Consider the following 8,987-nt stretch of genomic DNA (forward strand, 5'->3'; position numbering starts at 1 on the left):
GGTCCCCTGAGGAGCAGTCGTTTGTGTATAGGGAGAAGAGCAGCGGGGAAAGAACACACCCCTGGGGGGCGCCGGTACTGATGGTTCTGGTGCTGGAGGTGATGCTCCCCAGCCTCACCTGCTGCCTCCTGTCAGTGAGGAAGTTGTAGATCCACTGAGAGGTGGAGGTCGGCACTGTGAGCTGTGAGAGCTTCTGGCGGAGGATTTCTGGGATGATGGTGTTGAATGCAGAGCTGAAGTCCACAAACAGGATCCTGGCATATGTCCCTGGGGTGTCAAGGTGATGGAGGATGAAGTGCAGTCCCATGTTGACTGCGTCATCCACCGACCGGTTTGCCCGGTGGGCAAACTGCAGGGGGTCAAGCCGGGGGCCTGTGATGAACTTCAGGTGGTTCAGCTCAGGGCGACGGGTCTGTAGTCATTCAACCCCGTGATGGTGGGTTTTTTGGGGACTGGGATGATGGTGGAACGTTTGAAGCAATTGTCATCATCTAAAAGAGGCCACTAGTTACCTTGATGAGGGCAGTTTCTGTTACAGTAGACGTTATTATGACACTTTTCTGAGTCCTGGGCTGCTCCCTGGACTCAGTGGATGAGGTGAGTGACAGGATGACGATAGCCAAGCTGTCGTCCATGCTGGAGACCCCCTCCCACCCCATGCAGGACACTCTGACAGCACCGGGCAGCTCCTTCACTGACAGACTGCTCCACCCATGCTGTGTGAAGGAGAGGTAAAGATGAAAGAAGATGAAAGATGATGATGAAAGTGACATATTTCCAACGAAATTCGTGCTCTGCATTTAACCCACCCAAGTGACGTGCATACACACACAGCAAACCCGGGGCAGTGTGCGACCGCGTGCAGCGCCCGGGGAGCAGTGGGGGTTAGGTACCTTGCTCAAGGGTACCTCAGCCATGGACACCGGTACGGGGAATCGAACCAGCGATCCACCGGTTACGGGTCCAATACCTAACCGCTGATCCACGACTGCCCACGCCGTACCGCCGCTCCTTCCTGCTCACTGCTGTCAGACTCCACAACATTCACAGCTGATAGACTGGACATTTAAAGCTGATGAATGTGTTAACTGGACTACAGTACATGTGCAATAATGGGACAAAATGGCCGCGCCAGACCTGTGCAATAATACATGTGGAGTAAGAATTGTGCAATAATCTTTACTCATGTAACACTACTACAAGGATCAGTACCTACATACTTAGTCCCTGGAACAAATCTGTGCAATAATTAATCCATCCACTAATCATAACCTGATTGACTCTAGTGTAAATAGTCTTTTTCTTTTCTGTGCTGTGTACAGCTGCAGGTACTTGTTTCCTGTGTATTTATTCTTCTTGAATGCACAGACTTCCCTTGTCCTTGCGTGCTTTGCACCCTCTATGTCCTGTTTGCTGCTGTAATACTTCAATTTCCCAGATATGGGACTAATAAAAGATTATCTTATCTTATCTTAAAGCTAAAAGTTGTGTTGAAGCTCCCTTTTTAAAAACTTTTCATAAAATTGGAAGTCCAGAAGTTGTCCTAAAATTTTTAAGAACAGATGGATTAACATTAGGTTTCTTTTAAAGAGACTGCATCACAGGAGGTTATAACCATTTTTATTTATTTATAAAAAAAAAAAAGATGTGAAAGAAATGCGATTTGCCAAAGAGAGATTTACAATCAATGAAATAAAGACCCAATTTGTCAATGACCCCTCAGAAATTTAGTGGACAAAAAATCATACTGCACATGGTTGTTTTTATGTGAGATATGATGTCAGACAAAATGGACAGCAGTGCAGATTCAGAATGTTAAAGTAATGTGCTTTTCTGACATAAGGAACACGGTTTGAGTGCATTATAGTCAAAACAGTTTTGACTTGGCAATGCTTCAATGGCATTTGAAGCAATATCATTATGAGTTTACAAGAGAGAACTGAGTTTGAGCATCCCCCACAAGTAAAACAGTTACCAATTAAGCCATAAACATAAACAGTCACTAAACTGGAAAATAGTAATATAATAATATATTATTACTTTCTGTGGGATTTACTCATTGCAAGTGTTTGTTAATGTTTGTGAAAAATCACCCACTGATCTAATTCAGTACATTTCATTTGATTACAAAATTATTTTTGCTATGCATTGAAACATGTACTGAATAAACATTCTGAATAAACTTCAAGATAGTCCATATTGTATTGAATGTATTACTTTGTGTAAGACTCATGAGTGCCAGTAAAGCTGAGATAGTCACACATAGAACACAGGTACATTTGCACATAGTGTGGTTAAGCGGTTACATGATAATGTAAATTGAAAGCTTATTATAATATCCTCTTTAGTGTTTCATTTATTTATTGTGTCTTCAGACAGATACCAAGCATTATAGTCCCAATGTTATAGTCAAGCATTATATTTGTTAAAGGTTTAAAAAAAAAAAAAAAACACCCATTGATCTATATCCCAGTATTTATGAATAACAAGCTCCTGAGTCATCTGGCAACAGCAAAGTTTGAAGCATTGGAGCAGAGATAGGTGTCAGAGCTAAACCTGAGAAGCAGAATGCTAATGCTGATCAATTGCCATGGTTTGCCAGTGGGCATTCTGATTGGAGTCAAAGACAAGGATTTTAATGGTACAATGGACCAACTGGATCTGTGCACACCTGCACAGGCCACCACAAGATACAGGACTTGTGGCTGCCAATGCTGAACCAGGTGTTGTCTCAGCAAAATACTAAAGGGACAGTTTACACAGTTTTTGCGTGGAGAGATCCCAACCTCCCAGTTATGTACACTGGCTGAAGCTTTAACCCTGTGGTAGTGAACTATTCACACACACACACACACAAGCACATGTTAATATATAGAGTATAATTTAAAAAAACAAAAGATGGAACACAGGTACAGACATGCTTAACTTTCATTATGGGAATTTTCTTTCAACAATGACTCATTAGGTGGCCATTTCAGTACTCCAGAGAATATTTCAAAACAGTTTCGCATTAGTTAAATCACCTTGAAATATTTTTCCAGAAATGATCATTCTGAATGCCGATCTGAACCAGCTGTAAAAGAAAGCATAGATAAATGGATTGAGCATTGAATTTGACAGTGCAAGCCAGTTCAGAGCTTCAAATACAACAACACTCAATGACACATGACCAAAATCTGAGAGGTAGCACAGAGAGAAAAGGAGACCAACACATCACAAAAACTCCCATGACGATTGCAAGTGTTTTTGTGGCCTTTCTCTTCATCTTACTGACAGCTGCTCCAGACTTTATGCTCTGGATGCTGCGAGCCTGTCTCTGTGCAACAAGGAAAATCTTCAGGTAGATACAGAGCATTATGATCACTGGGAGGTAAAATGAGAAAATTAGTCCTAAAATGTTTGCAATTGGAGAATCAATAAAACACCTTTCTTCACAATTTTCCTGGTTTAATCTTGCAATTGCAAAACCAATTGCAACGAGAACAGAAACACCCCAGCTCACCAGGATCATGATCACAGCAACACAGACATTTATTTTAGTTGCATATGTCAGAGGCTGACACACTGCATAATATCTGTCAATGGAAATACAACATAAATTCAAAATGGAAGACATGACCAGATTGTATCAAGCCGTGTTGTATCTTACGCAATAAATCATTATGATACAGCCCAAGGTCAAAGTGAATTCCATCGTGAGAGGAAAAACTACAACACCAACAAGCAGGTCAGCCACAGCCAGAGAGAGAATGAGAAAGTTTGTAGGAGTGTGCAGCTGTTGGAAATAAGTGATGGAGATTATGACAAGAAGGTTTCCACACACTGTGACAACAGCCAGTGAGCCAAGGAAAATGTATAATAAAATACATGCTGTGGAAGGAGGGCTTGTCAGTATGTCAGACACATTTGCTCCCCTATGACACGGTTGTAAGTCAGCATAAGTTTGGCTGACGCTGACTTCTGGTGCCATGTTTCCGGGATCCTGCAAATCAGTTTGCTTTCATAAGTAACAATCATATAAATATGAAAAATATGTTCATTTTAAAATATTTTGTCCTGCACGAATGTAAAATTGCAATAGATCTCTGATGAAAATGCCTTACCCTTTGAAAGCTCAAGTTTGTCGAGGCATCAGTGTTGGTGGGTGATGACCAAGGCACTGGACACATTCTTGATTTTTATCACCCCTGTCTCATTACCATAATGAAGATGATGTATTAGGGGTGGGAACATCTAATTAGATTGTGATTCAGGATTCAGAAGAGAATTTTGGTGTATGTAAAAGTATACTGACAAATAAAGTTTGAAGTTTGAAGCTTAAGCTGTGTTACAGCCCTGTAATGAGTCTGTTTGGTCATTCAGTCCAAATGAAATGAATGAAAAAATTCACCTGCCAAGTGTGAAGTGGATTGGATCAGCCATTTTCCAGATGCTTGGAGGACATACACAAAAATAGACAGTTAATTTGTTTAAAATCGGGTCTGAGCTGAGCAGAAAGCCGTCGAACAGAAGGCAGGATTGAGGTGATGCCATTTGTTAAAACCAGTGAGAACAACTAGAAGGTGAGAGAGTGACCTTTGGATTATTCCAGAAAGGAGGGAATTACAGTAGTCAGGTCCAGAGGTGACCAGGTTTCAAGATGACCAATTAATTGTTTAATCATTATTTTCTTCTTCTTTGACTCACACCTTTTTCAAACACGTGTTTAAGTCACTGACATGATTTCATACACTGACAGTTTTATTGTGATGTGCTTCATTTGTGCCTCAGTCAGTTTTTCACCTTAATATTTATACTATATATGAAAAACAAAGACATATAATAATAATAATCATATTTTACTTCTGTAACACATTGAAAATAGAGGTGACAAAGTGCTTTGACAGACAAAGCAGAAACAGCATGCTCTGGAAGACAATATAACAATAGAAAGCCGAGCAGTCAGCAAAAGCATGACCACATTAACAAAGGGTTCATTTATGTTCTGCTGTGTAGCTTAGGGCCAAACACAGACAAGCTTTAAAAGTGATCAGTAAAATCTTAAAATCGGGTCTGAGCTGAGCAGAAAGACATTGAACAGAAGGCAGGATTGGGGTGATGCCATTTGTTAAAACCAGTGAGAACGACTAGAAGGTGAGAGAGTGACCTTTGGATTATTCCAGAAAGGAGGGAATTACGGTAGTCAGGTCCAGAGGTGACCAGGTTTCAAGATGGCCAATTGAAATAGCGTGATCCACTGTGTCAAAAGCTGCACACTGGTCGAAATGAATCGTCATCATCTAAAAGAGGTCACTAGTTACGTGGATGAGGGCAGTTTCTGTTACAGTAAACGTTATTATGACACTTTTCTGAGTCCTGGGCTGCTCCCTGGACTCAGTGGATGAGGCGGGTGACAGGAGGACGATAGCCAAGCTGTCGTCCATGCTGGAGATCCCCTCCCACCCCACGCAGGACACTCTGACAGCACCGGGCAGCTCCTTCACTGACAGACTGCTCCACCCGTGCTGTGTGAAGGAGAGGTACCGCCGCTCCTTCCTGCTCACTGCTGTCAGACTCCACAACATTCACAGCTGATAGACTGGACATTTAAAGCTGATGAATGTGTTAACTGAACTATAGTACATGTGCAATAATGGGACAAAATGGTCGCGCCAGACCTGTGCAATAATACATGTGGAGTAATAATTGTGTAATAATCTTTACTCATGTAACACTACTACAAGGATCAGTACCTACATACTTAGTCCCTGGAACAAATCTGTGCAATAATTAATCCATCCACTAATCATAACCTGAGGGACTCTAGTGTAAATAGTCTTTTTCTTTTCTGTGCTGTGTACAGCTGCAGGTACTTGTTTCCTGTGTATTTATTCTTCTTGAATGCACAGACTTCCCTTTTCCTTGCATGCTTTGCACCCTCTGTGTCCTGTTTGCTGCTGAAATACTTCAATTTCCCAGATATGGGACTAATAAAAGATTATCTTATCTTATCTTAAAGCTAAAAGTTGTGTTGAAGCTCCTTTTTTAAATATTTTTCATAAAATTGGAAGTCCAGAAGTTGCCCTAAAATTTTTAAGAACAGATGGATTAACATTAAGTTTCTTTTAAAGAGACTGCATCACTGTCATGATCTGCTGTCTATCAGTCACTGGTTTTTCTATTTTCCCCTGAATGCTTCATCCTTCAGCTCATTTTCACCTCAATCAGCCTCACTGCTTTCACCTGTTCTCCTCACAGGTTATAAAGGCAACCCCTGTCCTTCCCTCATTGCCAGATTGTCCCTCAGCTCTGAATTACTAATAAAGTTTTGTTTTTGCTCCTTACCGATCTAGTCCTGTGTGTTGCATTTGGGTCCATATACTCCCTGGTTTCAGTACAATCTGGCCAAGACATGGACCCAGCACGCACTAGTCCCCAGAATCGCTTTGAGTGCATTGAAAGAGCCCTTCAGCATCATGAGTCATTAATGGCATCTGTTGCAGCTGAGGCTAAACGGGCAGCTGCCACTCAAGAACAGACTCTCTCCACTTTAGTTAGCCAGGCGCAGCAATTATCTGCCACAGTGGCCCAATTAGCTCCTGTTTCCCCAGCTCCTGAACCTGTTCCACCTACAAGCTCCTTCCCTTCCCCGAGCTCAGTTTCTGAACCACGCATTGGAGACCCTGAACGTTATGCTGGCGAGCCTGAGGGTTGTAACCCATTTTTGACCAACTGTTTAATTTTTTTTGCTTTACAACCCCTCACTTTTGCTTCTGAGGAAGCTAAGGTAGCCTTCACCATAAATCAGGTAACTGGAAGAGCAAGACTGTGGGGAACAGCTGAATGGGATAGAAGAACACCAGCCTGTGCTTCATTTGAAGCTTTTTCTGCAGAGCTGCGCAAGGTCTTTGGGCATGGGGCTCATTCTACTGTTGGTAGTGGCCTTTTAAGTTTACGCCAGGGCAAGGGTCTTCTACCCGGTTACCTGCCCCCTTACCACGAGGATCTGCTTTAGATTTGCCCCAAACCATGCCCTGTACTGAGTCCTCGTCCAGCAATTCTGAGCCCATGCAGGTTGGCCGCACCAGTCTGACGCCCGAGGAACGGGAGCGGCGTCACAGGGCCAATCTCTGTTTATATTGTGGTCGGCCAGGCCACTTCATCTCCCAGTGCCCAGTAAAAGGGAAGGCTCATCAGTAAGAGAGGAGATACTGGTGAGTCCATCCTCTTTCAAAGCCTCCTCAGTTTTTGATCGTCCTCTTTTCCGAGTTAAGCTCCTTCTGCCTGAAATCACTCAAGCCTTGTCCTCATTAATTGATTCTGGTGCCGATGCTAACATTATTGATGAGGAGCTAACCTACCAGTTGGGTATTGAGCTGTTACCCCTGTCTGAACCTGTGCCCGCCAGAGCTCTTGATGGTCATCTGTTAGGGACGGTCACTCACCAGACTGAACCTATCAATTTGCTGATGTCAGGAAACCATCATGAGACCATTCAGTTCCATGTCCTGCCTTCACCTCGCATTCCTCTGATTCTTGGCTTCCCATGGCTTCGCCGCCACAACCCACATATTGACTGGACAGCAGGGGTAATCTGAGGTTGGAGTTCTTTCTGTCATCAAGTCTGTCTCTCACAGGGAGCTGCTCCATCTCACTCTCTGCCGTCCCATGGTCAACCTGATCTCTCTAAGGTTCCCCCAGAATATCATGATCTCGGCGACGTTTTTAGCAAGTCTAAGGCCACATCTCTTCCTCCCAAGGGGTGACTCTATTCACTCTCTGGCCCTGAGAGGGAGGCCATGGAAACTTATATTAATGATTCCTTGGCAGCAGGAATCATACGACCATCTTCATCCCCCGCTGGTGCTGGTTTTTTTCTGGTCGAAAAGAAGGACAAAACCCTCAGACCTTGCATTGACTACAGAGGCCTTAATGAAATAACCATAAAGAACCGTTATCCATTGCCCCTTATGACAACTGCTTTTGAACTGCTCCAGGGGGCCAGTGTTTTCACCAAACTGGACCTACGTAATGCCTATCATCTGGTCCGCATCAGAGAGGGGGATGAGTGGAAAACAGCGTTCAATACCCCCACAGGCCATTATGAGTACCTAGTTATGCCATTTGGTTTAACCAATGCCCCAGCTGTTTTCCAGTCCTTGGTAAACGATGTTCTTCGTGACATGTTAAACCACTCTGTTTTCGTTTACCTGGACGATATTCTGATCTTCTCCAAGACTATGAAGGAACACATTTGCCATGTCAAAGCAGTCTTGCAGCGACTCCTGGAAAACTCTCTTTTTGTTAAGGCGGAGAAATGTGAGTTCCATCAACCCTCAGTGTCGTTCCTGGGCTACGTTGTTGCTCAGGGGAATCTTCAAATGGATCCTGCCAAGGTGTCAGCCGTTTCTGCTTGGCCCGTCCCTGAGAACAGGAAACAGCTGCAACGCTTTCTGGGATTTGCCAATTTTTATCGGAGGTTCATTCGGGGCTATAGTACCCTTGCAGCTCCCCTCACAGCCCTCACTTCCCCCTAAGTCGCATTCTCCTGGACTCCTCCCGCCAGTCAGGCTTTTGAAACCCTCAAGACCCGCTTCACCACTGCCCCTATTCTCCAGTTGCCCGACCCTGAACGACAGTTTGTAGTGGAGGTGGATGCCTCTGACATAGGCGTGGGAGCCGTTTTGTCTCAACGTTCTGCATCTGACCTAAAGCTCCACCCTTGTGCATTCTTTTCTCGTCGTCTGACTCCCCCCGAACAGAATTATGACATTGGAAACCGAGAATTGCTAGTAGTCAAACTTGCCTTGGAGGAATGGCGGCACTGGCTAGAGGGCACTAAGGTTCCATTCCTTGTTTGGACTGATCACAAGAATTTAGAGTACATTCGCGCTGCAAAGCGTTTGAACTCACGGCAAGCTCGTTGGTCCCTTTTTTTACAAGGTTTAATTTTTCCCTTTCCTACCGCCCTGGCTCCCGAAATGTTAAGCCTGATGCTCTGTCGCGCC

The 8,987-nt window shown here is 43.8% G+C and overlaps 1 pseudogene; it reads right to left on the bottom strand.

Annotated features, from left to right (window-relative positions):
- Nucleotides 1–2,905: 2,905 nt before the first annotated feature.
- LOC124050955 lies at nucleotides 2,906–3,970 on the bottom strand (annotated as a pseudogene).
- Nucleotides 3,971–8,987: the final 5,017 nt, after the last annotated feature.

Source organism: Scatophagus argus, chromosome 19 (genome assembly GCF_020382885.2).
Source record: "Scatophagus argus isolate fScaArg1 chromosome 19, fScaArg1.pri, whole genome shotgun sequence".
In the NCBI taxonomy this organism is placed as follows: Eukaryota; Metazoa; Chordata; class Actinopteri; family Scatophagidae; genus Scatophagus; species Scatophagus argus.